The following is a 12778-nucleotide window of genomic DNA, read 5'->3' on the forward strand; positions in this document are numbered from 1 at the left end:
TCCTTGGGTTTTACATGAAATGGGGTGAGAAATGGCCAGCAAATCCTATAGTGTAAGCTCTACTTCTGAAACAAGATGACGAGGTGACCGTTTATGGCCCACACACGTTAGAGGAAGAGTTTCTAAATATATGACAATATGTGCCTGTACCCTTTTCCATGCATCTCTGCCAGCAGTGGGTGTTATCACTTTTTTATGTTTTTTTAATCACTTTTTTAATGTTTCATGACAACTGCTTGAAAACTTTTGTTCAATTTTAGAAAATACTGGAAATGGTGGACAAATTAAACTGTCTAATTTCACCAGTTTTCTGATTTCCATGACAATTTCAACAACCATAAGATGATACTCAGATACACGTGGTCTCTCTTTTTTCTTGTTGTTGTTGTCATTGTCTTGTGTGTGAAGTGACAGCTCATCGTTATTGAAACTCACACTCTCTGGGCTCATGGGGACTGTATTTCCATATGTCCTTTGACTCTTGATTCTGAGACTTGCCTGTTCATATCCTTTCTCAATTTTCCATTTACCTTGTTTGTCTTTTTCTTATCAATGTGTGGAAGCTCTTTATAGATGAAGGTACTAACCCTTCTCAGACAACTAACTGATCTTTACTTATTGGTTTTGTCTATAATATTATTTCCCTAAAATTTTTGTTAGTTTATATATAATCAGCTATTTCTGTCTTTTCATTCATGCTTTCTTAGTTTCCTGTCTTAGTTTAAAAAAAGGGTTTTTAACCCCAAGTTGTAAAAATAGCCTTGTAAATTCCTTCTGCAATTTGTATTCGTTTTTTGTTTGGGTTTTTTTTTTGTTTTTTTTTTATCTTTAGCACATCTGGAAATTTTTTTTTTCTGCAGCACAGAAATATTTCACTCAACCACATCTCTATCAAAAGTGGGGAAAGGAAAGATAGACCTAAGGGTCACCTGTGTCTCACACCCATGTGTCGCACTGACTCAGGCCATGGCCTGGCCCCTAGGCCTTCGGGTGTTCCATCCCTGGTGTGGTTTTTCTGGTTTTCTGCTGTGGTCTGAGCTTGGTCAGAGGAGAAGCCCTGGAAAAGCACTGCCCTCTTGTGGCTATCATGGTCATAGCAGCTCCTATCTGAAGAAAAGTTCATCTCTTAAAGCCAAAAGCAGCATCCACTCACATGTCAGTGCTTCAAGCTCTCCAGCAATATACACCCAAAAGAATTGAAACCAGGGACTCAAATAGATACTTGTGCACCCACGTTCATAGCAGCATGATTCACAATAGCCAAAAGGCAGAAACAACCCAAGTGTCCATTGATGGATGAGTGGATAAACAAAATGTGGTCCATCCACACAATGGAACATTACTCAGCCTTAAAAAGGAAGGAAATTCTGACACCTGCTACAATGTGGGTGAACCTTGAGGACATTACACTCAGTGAAATAAGCCAGTTACAAAAGAACAAATATTGCATGATGCCACCTATACGAGGGACTTAGAATAGGCAAATTCATAGACAGGAAGTTGAATAGATCTCACCAGGGGCTGGGGGAGGGGAGTGGGGACTTAGTGTTTAATGAGGACAGAGTTTCTGTTTGGGCTGATGAGAGAGTTCTGGAGATGGATGGTGGTGACAGTTGCACAAACTGTAAATGTACTTAATGCCACTGACCTGTATACTTAAAAATGGTTAGAATGGTCAATCTCACATTGTGTAAGTTTTACCACCAAGGAAAGCAGGAACGGGTGGTGCAGGCAGAGGGGCCCTCCCTGGAGGTGAGACCAGGGTACACAGCTGAGGGGTCAGCGTCCAGGAGGCCAATGAGGACCCCAGCAGTGGGAGGATGGGGCAGTGGGGATGGAGGCCAGGGTACAGAGGGTGAGGAAGCACAGAGGGTAGACAGCATTCTCAAGCAACTGGACCATAAGAGGGAAAAGCAGGACAGGGAGACAGGGAGGGGGCAGTGGAGTCAGAGGAGAGGCCTGAGAGGGGTTATATTCTGGGCAGGGGGGAGCCTGGAAGAAGAGCGATAGAGAAAGGGAAGGCAGAGGAGAGAGAAGGAGAGACTGAGAGATAAAGACGAAGTAAGACAGAGAGAGGCAGAGAGAGCAGCCCCTCCTGGACATACAACCCTAAGCCCACCTTCCCTCCCAGCCCCGCCTGGCGATGGCGTCTAGGTGGGTCTCCGGGGCTCCCGCACCCTCTCAGCCATCTGGCCCCCACCTCTGCACCTTCATTCCCTACTTAAACCCCTCCAGTGGGGCCTGTCAATCACATTTACAGTCTGTGCCCCCAAAGCCCTGCAGATCCGTGCCCTGCCAGCCTCACCTGCTATGACTGTCCCCCTCCAGCCACACCGGCCTCCTCCTCTTCCTCAAGCACATGGAGTTCTGTCCTGTCTCCTAACCTTTGCCCTTCTGGTTGCTGCCGCCTGGAATGCCCTTCCTCCAGATCTTCATGTACACGCCTGGCTCCTGCTGGGCATTCAGGTCTCACCTCCCGTGGCCCTCCCTGAGCCTCCTGGCTAAGGCAGCTGCCACCCCCACCCAGCCTCAGTCACATCACGGTGTTTACTTCCTGTCACGGTTAACACCATCTGAAATTACCTGTAGTTCTGTTTCCGGGTTCACAGTTTGCCTCGTCCACTGGAGTGTGAGCTGCCCCAGAACAGGGGGTGGTGTCTTCTTCTCCATCATCCCACATCTGCAAAAGTGCCCGGCATACAGTAGGCGCTCAATAAATGTGTGTTGCATTGAATAAATAATCATCTGGCTACAGGATGTGTTGTGCATGCCGATCTGTGTGCTTCCCTGTCTCCTAGTGTCCTGTGTGTGTCTTGTGTTTGTGGGTTTCTGTGGACGGTCCTGTGTGCGTCCCTGAGGACACGTGTGGAGTTCTGGGTTAGTGAGGGTTTGTGTTGAGTGGTCTGTGGGTCTGTGTGTTTGTGGCTTTTCGGGGGTGTCACATGGCACCCGGTGTGTCAGTGTCTCTGTGTGTGTGTTCGTGTGTGTATATGTTTGTGCATGTGTTTCAGTCGTTATGTAGCCACATGTATGTCCAGGGGCATTCACTGCGTGTGTGGCTTCGTGTCCACTCTGTGTGTCCACATGATGGTGTGCGCTCTTGTGTGACCGTGTATCCATGAGCACACATGTCTGTGTTTGTGTGTCTCCTTGCATGCCCCTCTCTTGGTGTGGAATCCCTGTGGATTCATGCTTCTGGGCCCCACAGGCCTGTTGTGCCTGCTGTGTCTCTCGTGTCCTGTGTGTGCTTCTGCCTCCATGTGTGTGACTGTACCTAGTGTCACAAATGCACGTGTTTGCCTGCTTGCAGTGGTGTGCTGGTAAATGTTTAACAACCAGCTCTCTCGGATTTGCCAATTCCTGAGGTGTAAATACTTTCACCATGGCCAATTTCCAGGTGCCAACACGATGTCCCCAAACCCAGAGCTAGGAAGAGATTTGCAGCAGCACACCGTTATGTGGCGTTTCCACCAAACAGGTTCAGTGGATGTAAATAACCTCAAAAGCATGGGAAAGAGAAAACTGCAGCAAAATAATTCAGAAGTGATGAACTTCTTTTTATTTTATTGTGATAAAACAGACATGACATAAAAGTTACCACTTGAACCATTTTTAAGCGTACAGTTCAGTAGTGTTAAGCACACGGTGATGGATTCAAGTGGTTATTACTTTTGTTCTCCGCATAATTTATTGAACTATAAATTTACATAATTACATTTTTTAAAATTTTGTGTGTGTGTAAGATTAGCCTTGAGCTGACATCCGTGGCCAATCTTCCTCATTTTTTTTTTTTGCTTGAGGAAGATTAGCCCTGAGCTAACATCTGTGCCAATCTTCCTCTACTTTATATGTGGGACGCTGCCACAGCATGGCTGATGAGTGGTGTAGGTCCACGTGGGGAGTCTGAACCCTGAAACCCAGGCAGCCAAAGCGGAGCATGCAGAACTTTAACCACTCAGCCATGGGGCCGGCCCCCTATACAATTATATTTTTGACGATGGCTGCATTTAACAACCAGCTCGCGAAATTCCTGAACATTCGACAGTAGGCTCTTGCTAGCCGGGAGGAGCTGGCTCTGCCCGCCTTGGTGTCTCTTCAGAGCTCCCTCTGGCCTCAGAGTCTGGGTGTGTGCTCCCATGTGCCTGCGTGTAACTTCACACATCTCCATGCCTAATGCTGTGTGTGCCTGTGTACCCACCTGTCTCTGAGCATGCCCTGTGTGCACCCAGGGGTCTCTGTGGGTACACCACTCTGTCGGCACACCCCCATGTCTCCCTGGACCCACAGGTATCTGCGTACCTGTGAGCTGGGGGCCCATGTCTCTCTGCGTGAACACATGTGCCTGAGCACCCACTCCAGTGATGCACCAGAGCCCGGTCTGAGCATTTCTTCCTAACTCCACACTCAGTGACATCAGGTTGGCAGTTGAGATCAGCCATGATGGGAATGTCTACACCACAGGAATTGGCAAATGCTACACATCGGGGCTTTTTTTTTGGTCAGAGAGGTGGTTGTTAAACATTTACCAGCACACCACGGGACCCAGGGGCCTCCGTGTAACCATGTGTGCCTCTGTCTCCCTGTGTGTGCTCCTGGGTGCCTCTGAGTGCTGTGTCTCCGTGAATACGCAGGACTTGTGTGTCCCCGTGAGTCTGTCTGTGTACCCATGTGAGGCCCCAGCGCCCCGTTCTTCTTCAGCAGTTGATTCCACAGGAAGCTGTCAGGGTGGGGGCAAGGGTGCTGAGGCCTCCCCCCAGCTCCCCACCCTACCTCGTCAGGACACCTGCACTCACAAGACTGAGCAGTGAGGGAGGGTTCCCTGCCTCTAAAACCCAGTCCTGCGGTCCACTCAGACCCCCGCAGCAATCTGCGGCTGGGGAGGGAGGTGCCAGGCAGGCGGGAAGACAGTTGAGGAAGAGGAAGTAGGGGCAGAGTTGGGTCACCCTGCGGTTACCCTGGGTTCTGACCCGTCGATGCTCCCCCTGGGCCGGCTGAAGCCCTATCCATGGCTTGTGGGGGACACGGGAGCTGGTAGCCAGGCTGGGTACCTGCAGCAGCGAGGACACGGCTCCATCTGGTGAGTGACCGTCATTGGGGGGGCCGGGGGAGTGAGGGCCAGATGGACCAACATGGACAGAGCACAGGGGGCCTGGGGGGGCCTGAGGAGCAGCGGACAGACAGACCGTCCACAGTTCCTCTCCATCTCCTGCTCAGCCTGCTTCTCGAGTGGGTGGGGGAAGACGCTTGGCCCCCGTGTTTGTTCTGCGGAGATCTGTGGTCCTAAAAAGTCACCCCAGGGGGCTGGGTCCATGACGGGAAACACGGTAAGACAGAACGATGGAGCCCCTTGGGGCCAAATCTGCATGGGGGACAAGGGACAGGGGATGAATGGGGAGGGCTCCCTGTGGCAGGGTGGCCAGGCAGGTTTTGCTCCTTAAGCTGGAGATTTGGGGAGTGGAGGTAAGGAGGGTTCCCCAGGGACCTCCCTGAGGCAGAATCCAAAGTGTGGAGCTGAGGATTCTGACTTACAAAACAAACTCCCATTGAAGGCTGAAGTCTGAGAGCCAGCCCCGAGAATGGCCTCCATCCAACCTTCCGAGGTCATCCAAGGAGGAGGACCTTCCACCGGGCAGCCCTCCAGGCTGGGACCCTCCCCATGGGGAGGCGCCCCCTGGTTCCCACCATGGCCCACCTCCGGGAGCCACTTCACACGCCCGGCTGCTTGGGGTGGGGCGAGATGAGACGAGGAAGGCTGTGGTTTGTGCAAGGCACACCCAAGTCAGCTGCTTCCTCCTGGCCCCCGTGCCACACGGCCTACAGGAGGCCTTCATGTGCTCTGGGTCTGGGAAGTGGCCCAGGAGCAGCCAAGAGGGGTTGAATTTGGAGTGGATGGTTGGGGCCAGGGAGGATGGAGCTGGTGAGTTGCGCTGGGTCATATCGGGGGAGGCCTTGAATGCCGCACTCAGGGGGCTGATTCTCCGTGACGCTCCGCTGGCCCAGTCACTTGCGGTTCTGAGGAAAGGGGCTTAACAACCAAACGCAGCCAAGGGAGCACTGCCCCCACCATCAGCCACCTTCGAGAGCCCCTCTGGGAGGGCTTCCTGGCAGAGGCAGGCTTTTCACTGGATTTCAAAGCACCAGTGGAATGTTAACCGCAAACCCACCAGTGTGTCTGGTCTGGATCATTCTCCACGTGTCCACTGGCCCCCCAGCCCCTGACACAGGGCTGGACATGTGCCAGTGCTCAGTACTGTTGAAGATGATAGGATCTCTGTGGCGGCCCATTGCAGGTTCCAATCCGGGCTGCCCTGCCTCTGTGTGGCCGTGGGCAAGTGACCGCCAATCTGGCCTTCCTTTTGCTCCTCTGTGAAAGGGTTGTCATAGGCCTTGCATGTAAAACCTTTGCACAGCGCTCGGCACACAGCTTTTGTTGTGGTGCCATCAAGTGGATTCCCACTCCCAGCAACCCTGTGGACAGCAGAGCAAAACCTGCACCGTCTTTTTCCTCCATCCTCTCCCCTTCCGGTGCTCTATCAGATGATGTTCTGCTGCTATTCATAGGGTCTTTATGGCCAGTTCTTTGGAAATGGGTGGCCAGATCTTTCTTCCTAGTCTGTCTTAGTCTGGAAGCTCCACTGAAACCCGTTCACCATGGGGGACCCTGCTGGTGTTTGAAATCCCAGTGGCAAATCTTTCAGCACCACAGCAACACGCAGCTGCCACGGAATGACAACCGCAGCTGGGTGGTGAGGTTCCCTGACCGGGAAACGAACCTAGACTGTGGCAGTGAGAGGGCCAGATCTCAACCACTAGACCACCAGCATGCAGTAGCAGCTCAGGAAACCTTGTCAGCCTTGCCCATCCTCTCATACTCTGTCCCCGTCCCAAAGCTTTGCTTCCCTGAGCAGTCTCATCCACGCAATGCGTGTGCGCCCTTTGAACCTTCCTGTGCCACACCTGAAACGAGGCACTAATGGTGGAGACCAATCTCTATCAGGTATGCAGGGTGGGCTGACCTGAAAGGAGACTAAACAGAGATGCAACCATCTCCTTGGACTCAGCTTGAGGTCTGGTCTTCAGGACAGGTGGGGTTTCAGCTGCCATAGAAGGGTTGGAACACAGCAGTGGGGTTCATCTGAGAAGATCCCTTGGGAGCCCTCATGGAGAAGCCACCAGATTGAAGGGGAGAGACTGGGGACAGGGAGACGCTCTCAGGAGGTGATGACACAGATGGAGGAAGAGGACTGGGGGCAGGACTTGAGGACCGTTTGGTGGCTCTAGAGGGGGTTCAGGTCCAAGGGCAGTCCAGGACAAGGTGCTGATTTCACTTTGAATGATGGGATGGAGGTGGGAGGATTGGTTGATTTGGGAGAAGCTGTGTTTGAGATGTTTGCTCCTTAATCTCCCTGTGTCTCAGTTTCCTCATCTGTAGAAGGGGAATGATGGAAGCACCACTACCATCTCCCCACCACAGGAGGGTTGTGAAGACTAAATGAGCTATTGATGTAAAACGCTTGGACCAGTGCCTGGCACAACATAAGCTCTAGTTAAATGTTAGATTGTGTCGCTATTACTTTACCCCTGGTGAAGGCTGGCTTGACCCACACACCTGGCCTCCTAGTTGGCATCCCCTCCCATTGACCAGGGTCTTATCTGTACCTACACCTACCCACCTGGACTTCAGGCCCACATGCTCCTCCAGAATCTTGCCTCTCCCCATCAAGAGGAGGAGTCAAGGTGGAATTCCCTCCCCTTGGACCTGGACAGTCCTTCATGATTCCCTCAACTAATAAAGTCCAGCAGAAGCGATACTAGATCATAGATGAGGTAGCTTCTGTGTGGCGCTCTCTCTCTCTCTCTCGGGACGTGCACCTTTGGAGCCCTGAGCCTCCAAGTTAGAAGCCCAGGTTCCCTGAGGATACCGTGCAGGAGAGACTATGAGAAAAGACCACCTAGAGATCAAGAGAGATGCCCAAGGAGGCCCAGCTGTGTGAGTCTTCCCAACCACGTGAGCAAAGATGCCTTCTAGATGCTCCAGCCCCAGCCCATGTCTGACTTAGAATCTCATGAGCGATCTCCAAGCCAAAACCACCCAGTCAAGCCACGCCTGAATTCCTGTCCCATAGAAATCTTGAGAAATAATAAATGATTGTTCTTGTTTTAATCCACTAGGATTTGGAATGATTTGTTGTGCAGCAATAGATAACCAGAGCACCCTGCATTGCACCCCAAAACTTAGTAGCTGAAAACAATGGCCACTTATTTAGCTCATGATTTCTTGGGTCAACTGGGTGGCTCTCCTGGCCTGAGCCAACTCAGAATATCTACTGGATTCACTAATAGATTCATGGGATCCTGTCATGAGGGCTTCTCAGGAATCTGCTCTTTCTAGGGACCAGGACACCATTGCGTCAAGAGAGGGTACCCTTATGAAGATGGCAGTCACCATCAACAAGATGGTGAAAGACCTCACTAAGATGGCAGAGACTTTCATTAAGATGGTGATGCCCTGAGTGACATGGAAGATGACCTCACCAAGATGGTGGATGCCCTCACCAACATGGTGGCTATCTCCACCAAGATGGTGGTTCCTTTTATCAAGATGGAGCATATTCCATACCCTGCACCACCATCCAGACTCTCCATCTGCTCTTTCCACCATCTACTAACACCCAGGACCAGGAGACCACCCTTTGGCAGACCAAGGGACTATTTATAATGTATGATAACTAGCATCAGGCTCAGGGGAGACAATCCAAGTGGTACATGTCATCAGGGTCCCCTTCTGGTCCATACACACAATAAAACCAGAACATTTTAACTTGAGACATTCAAGGTCACTTGGTCCTCTGCCTGCAGTTACTCCCATCCATGCAAATCCACCCATCCTTCCTCCTCCCCACAGCTGCACAATCAGCCCAACAGCTCAAGGTGGGAACCACATGTTCCTAGTCCAGTTACTCTAGCAACACTGTGGTCAATTCGGGTCCTAGTGAAATAAGAGATATTAGGCAGTGGAACCATAGTAGAAGCCGCCTCTCAAATCTATCACTTGCTATATGTATCTTGACCCCAGGCATGGAGGGGATACCTGGAAACATCCCTGTGTCTCATTATTTTGTACTTTTAACTCCAGCACTTGTATCTTCTGTTGCTATTGTCTGTTTTCCTTCCTGGTTTTGGGTGATGAGGTTCTGTCTCCTGGCGTGCTACTTTTTTCGGTTGAATGCCAGATATCATTTATGAAAATCTGAAGATATCATTGGTGGCTCTTCGTGGTGGTATTTTCGTCCAGAGAGGACTTACTTTCACTTCTGGCAGGCAGGAAGAGTAAGGGAAGATCACTTTAGTCTAATCAGAGATTAACTGACTTGAAGCTGGCTTTTGGTTTTGGTGAAGGTTGGTCTATTTCTGGTCCCCCCTTGCTCGTAGAGTGTAGTCTTTTGGGGGTCCCAACTCTCTCCTCTTTGTGGGCTCTGAATTCCAGTGTCTGTTTCTCCAGCCCCAGAAGATTGCCAGAAGCTATACTCAGCTTCTCAGCCTCTTTCTGGTCTGCTCTGCAGTCGCTTAAAAACTGCATTCATATCAATAACTTGCTTGTGAGAAAAAAGCACTGCACTATGTCCATCTCACCTCTCTTGGTTTCTCTTCCTCCCAGAATCCTGGCCCCTCCAACCCTGGGGTTTAAATCCCCATAAGCTGTTCTCTGGATTTCTAGAATGTGTCTGGCTGTTTGTGCATAATTGTGTGTGTGTGTAAACATACGTCTGATTATTTGTGTGTGTGTGTCTGCCATTGTCTACATGTGCTGGAGGGTGTGTGGGTGTTGGCATATAGAGTGTGTGTTTTTATGTCTTTCTGTGAGTGAAAGATTTGGGGGCCACCTGCTCATAATATGAGAGCTGAAGTCATAAGGATGGTGCAGGCGGGGTCACCAGGGCCAGTGGGGAGAGCACGAAGTGGCTGGTGACAGAGCCCTGGGGACACAGAGTTTCAAGGTCAGGCAGAGAAAGGAAGATGAGCCAAGTCAGAAGGGAGACTGAGAAGGAGCAGGCAGAGGAAGGAAGGGTGTGTGGCATCATGGGAGGATTTGATTTCAAGAAGGGAGTGGTCAGAGGTGTCCGGTAAAGGCGAGACTTACAAGCGCCCATTGGATTTAGCCTCAGAGAGAGCTAGAAGACTGGGGCGGATGGAAATAAGACTGCAGTGGGCTGTGGAGTCGAGTAGGTGTGAGTAGGTGAAGACAGGAGTGTGGATAACTCTATGAGAAGGGAGGGAGGAGATTGAGAGCTCACTGAAGAGAGAAGTGACAGCCAGGAGTTTTGCAGACACGAGTGACAATGCAAGTAAGGAAGCGTCCACCACCAGGGGGCAGCACTTGCACGGACGGGTGCTGGCTGACACCCACGCAGACACACACCCCACTCCATACACACAGAGATAAAGACACAAATACACGGGCACACAGAAACCCAGGCAGACCAAAACCCCCTAACAGACATCGGAAGATCTCCCCAAGTCCCGATGAGTCCTGCAGATCCAACCTCACAGATAGCGATGGGCATCCAGACACACAACACGGGAACGCAGCGATTCCAAAAACCAACTGGATAATACCATTCAGCCATAAAAAAGAGGGAAATCCTTGCACTTGCAACAACACAGATGAACTTTGAGGGCATTATGCTAAGTGAAATAAGTCAGACAGAGAAAGACAAATCCTGTACGATCTCACTTAGATGTGAAATCTGGAAAAAAAACAAAACCTCAGAAAATGAGATCAGATTCGTGGTGACCAGAGGTGATATAAACTTCCCGTTATAGGATAAATAAGTCCCGGGGCTGTAACGTACAGCCTGTGACTATAGTTAACACTGCTGGATGGTATATTTGAAAGTTGCTCTCATCACGACAAAGAAAACTTTTTTTCTTTTTTGTATCTATATGAGAATACGGCTGTTAACTAAACTTATTGCGTAATCATTTCACCATATAGGGAAGTCAAGTCATTATGCTGCACGCCTCAAACGTATACAGTGATGTATGCCAATTATAGCTCCAGAAAATTAGAAAAAATCTGTTAAATGGTCATATACACCCCACATAGACAAGTTGACACTCAAGACTCACAGACCTGAAAACACACACTCCAGGCACTGATGCACAAATGCACGGTCAAAAACATAGAGACAATGGCACACGCACACACACACACACTCAGGTGCATCTCAGGACACAGGCTGTGTTTTCTGAGGACCCCCAATGTCACCATCCCTCACGCTGCACCCCTCAGCTCCTCGCAGGAATGTCTTGCGCAGCCGGGGTAGAGGCTTATAGGACTGGGGGGCGGGGATGGAGATAAGGGCTTGGGCTCCCCCCAAGCTGGAGTCCCTGGGAACCCCTGGCTGGAAACCGCAGCCCCCCTACCCCAGCCCAAAGCTCCCATGAGCAGATGCCTCTGACAGCCCCAGGAGGCAGTCTCCGCCTCTCCTGCTGGCAGCCCCATCCGGGCAGGGAGTCCCGGCCCAGCTCCTGCTTCATCCCCTTCTGCTCACTCACATTCTCCGAGGGAGGCACACGGCCCCCATGGCTAACTCAGGGCTCAACCACTCCTGGCCGGCCCTCTCCAAGCTGTGGCTGAAGCGGTGGGCCTTCAAGAGAGGTAAGGAGGCAAGGCTCCCTGGACGGCCTGCCCACCGTCCCGCCTCGAGCCTTTCCTCTGCCCGGGACACAGACTCTGCCTGAGCCAGCCCCAAATTCCATGACCCCTGGCTCCCCTGGGCCCCACAGTGCATCAGGGACTTGTGGGTCCCTCTTGCCTCAGAGGAAACGTCTCCCCAGGCTCGGCCAGGAACTGTCTCAGGAGGCAAATTTGCAGGAGAATCTGCCGCAGAACACCCTCAGAACTCCCTTGGGGCAGCCTGGTGGCTTCCTGGGGGTTCTGGCTGCTCTTTGTTCCTGCACAGCTGCAGGACAGAGGCTCAGGGAGGCTGCAAAGAGAGGAGTTTGAGATCCCAGGGGGTCTGATAGACATTTCCCTCAAACACACACACACATTGGCTGAGGGACCCCCGGGGTCCCGAGGCCTCAGTTTACCTCTGTGGGGGCTGGAGAGGCCCTTGTCTCATATCCCTTAAGGACTCAGTGAATTGCTTTTGCAAAAAGATACTTCTCCTTAAATCTCAGGAGGAGTTTAGTCCTTGAAGATAACCAGACAGGGGTTGGGGGACAGTGCGATTGGACCACCTGTGCCCTCCGCCTTTGCATAAGCCCCTCTCTGTCAGGCTGGCCCCTCTGCTCAGCCTCAAGTCCTGGCCACCATCGCTTGCATGAGCCAAGTGCTAGTTCAGGGTGGCAGTGAGTGTCTGCGCAGGAGACTCATTCATTCCACAGGCTCTCCTTGAGAGGCTGTCATGTTCCAGGCACCATCCCGGAGGAGACGGGAACATCAGGGGACGTGGTGGCTGGGGCTGGGGAGAAAGAGGGTGGCCTGGAGGCTGGGATGCAATAGGAGAGCAGTGACAATGATGGAAGTTGCTGCCGGGTGTTGAGCCCTCGTGAAGTTGGGCTCAGAGAGGTTGAGTGACTTGCTTAAGGTCACACAGCAAGTACACACTAGAGGAGCCAGATTTAAAACCAGTTCCGTTCTAAGGTTCTGCCCAGTGAACAAAGCTGCCAGTGTGGGCAGCCAGAGGGCCTGGGGAGGGTTTTTAAACCCACCGGTGGATGGCAATGCTAGAGAATTAGTGCATCAGCCGCAGATCACCGAGGTGCCCAT

General features: G+C 51.4%; 1 protein-coding gene across 1 annotated transcript in view; it reads left to right on the forward strand.

The window, feature by feature from the left end:
* The first annotated feature begins 4857 nt into the window (after nucleotides 1-4857).
* Nucleotides 4858-12778, forward strand: part of ARHGEF18 (Rho/Rac guanine nucleotide exchange factor 18) — an 85280-nt gene continuing 77359 nt past the window's right edge. The window contains exon 1 of the mRNA XM_004443511.3: nucleotides 4858-5077. The gene's annotated coding sequence lies outside the window, so the exon portion shown is untranslated. The remainder of the gene's footprint in view (nucleotides 5078-12778) is intronic.

The sequence above is a fragment of the Ceratotherium simum genome, chromosome 39, assembly GCF_057802395.1.
Source record: "Ceratotherium simum simum isolate JZ-2026a chromosome 39, ASM5780239v1, whole genome shotgun sequence".
Classification (NCBI taxonomy): domain Eukaryota; kingdom Metazoa; phylum Chordata; class Mammalia; order Perissodactyla; family Rhinocerotidae; genus Ceratotherium; species Ceratotherium simum.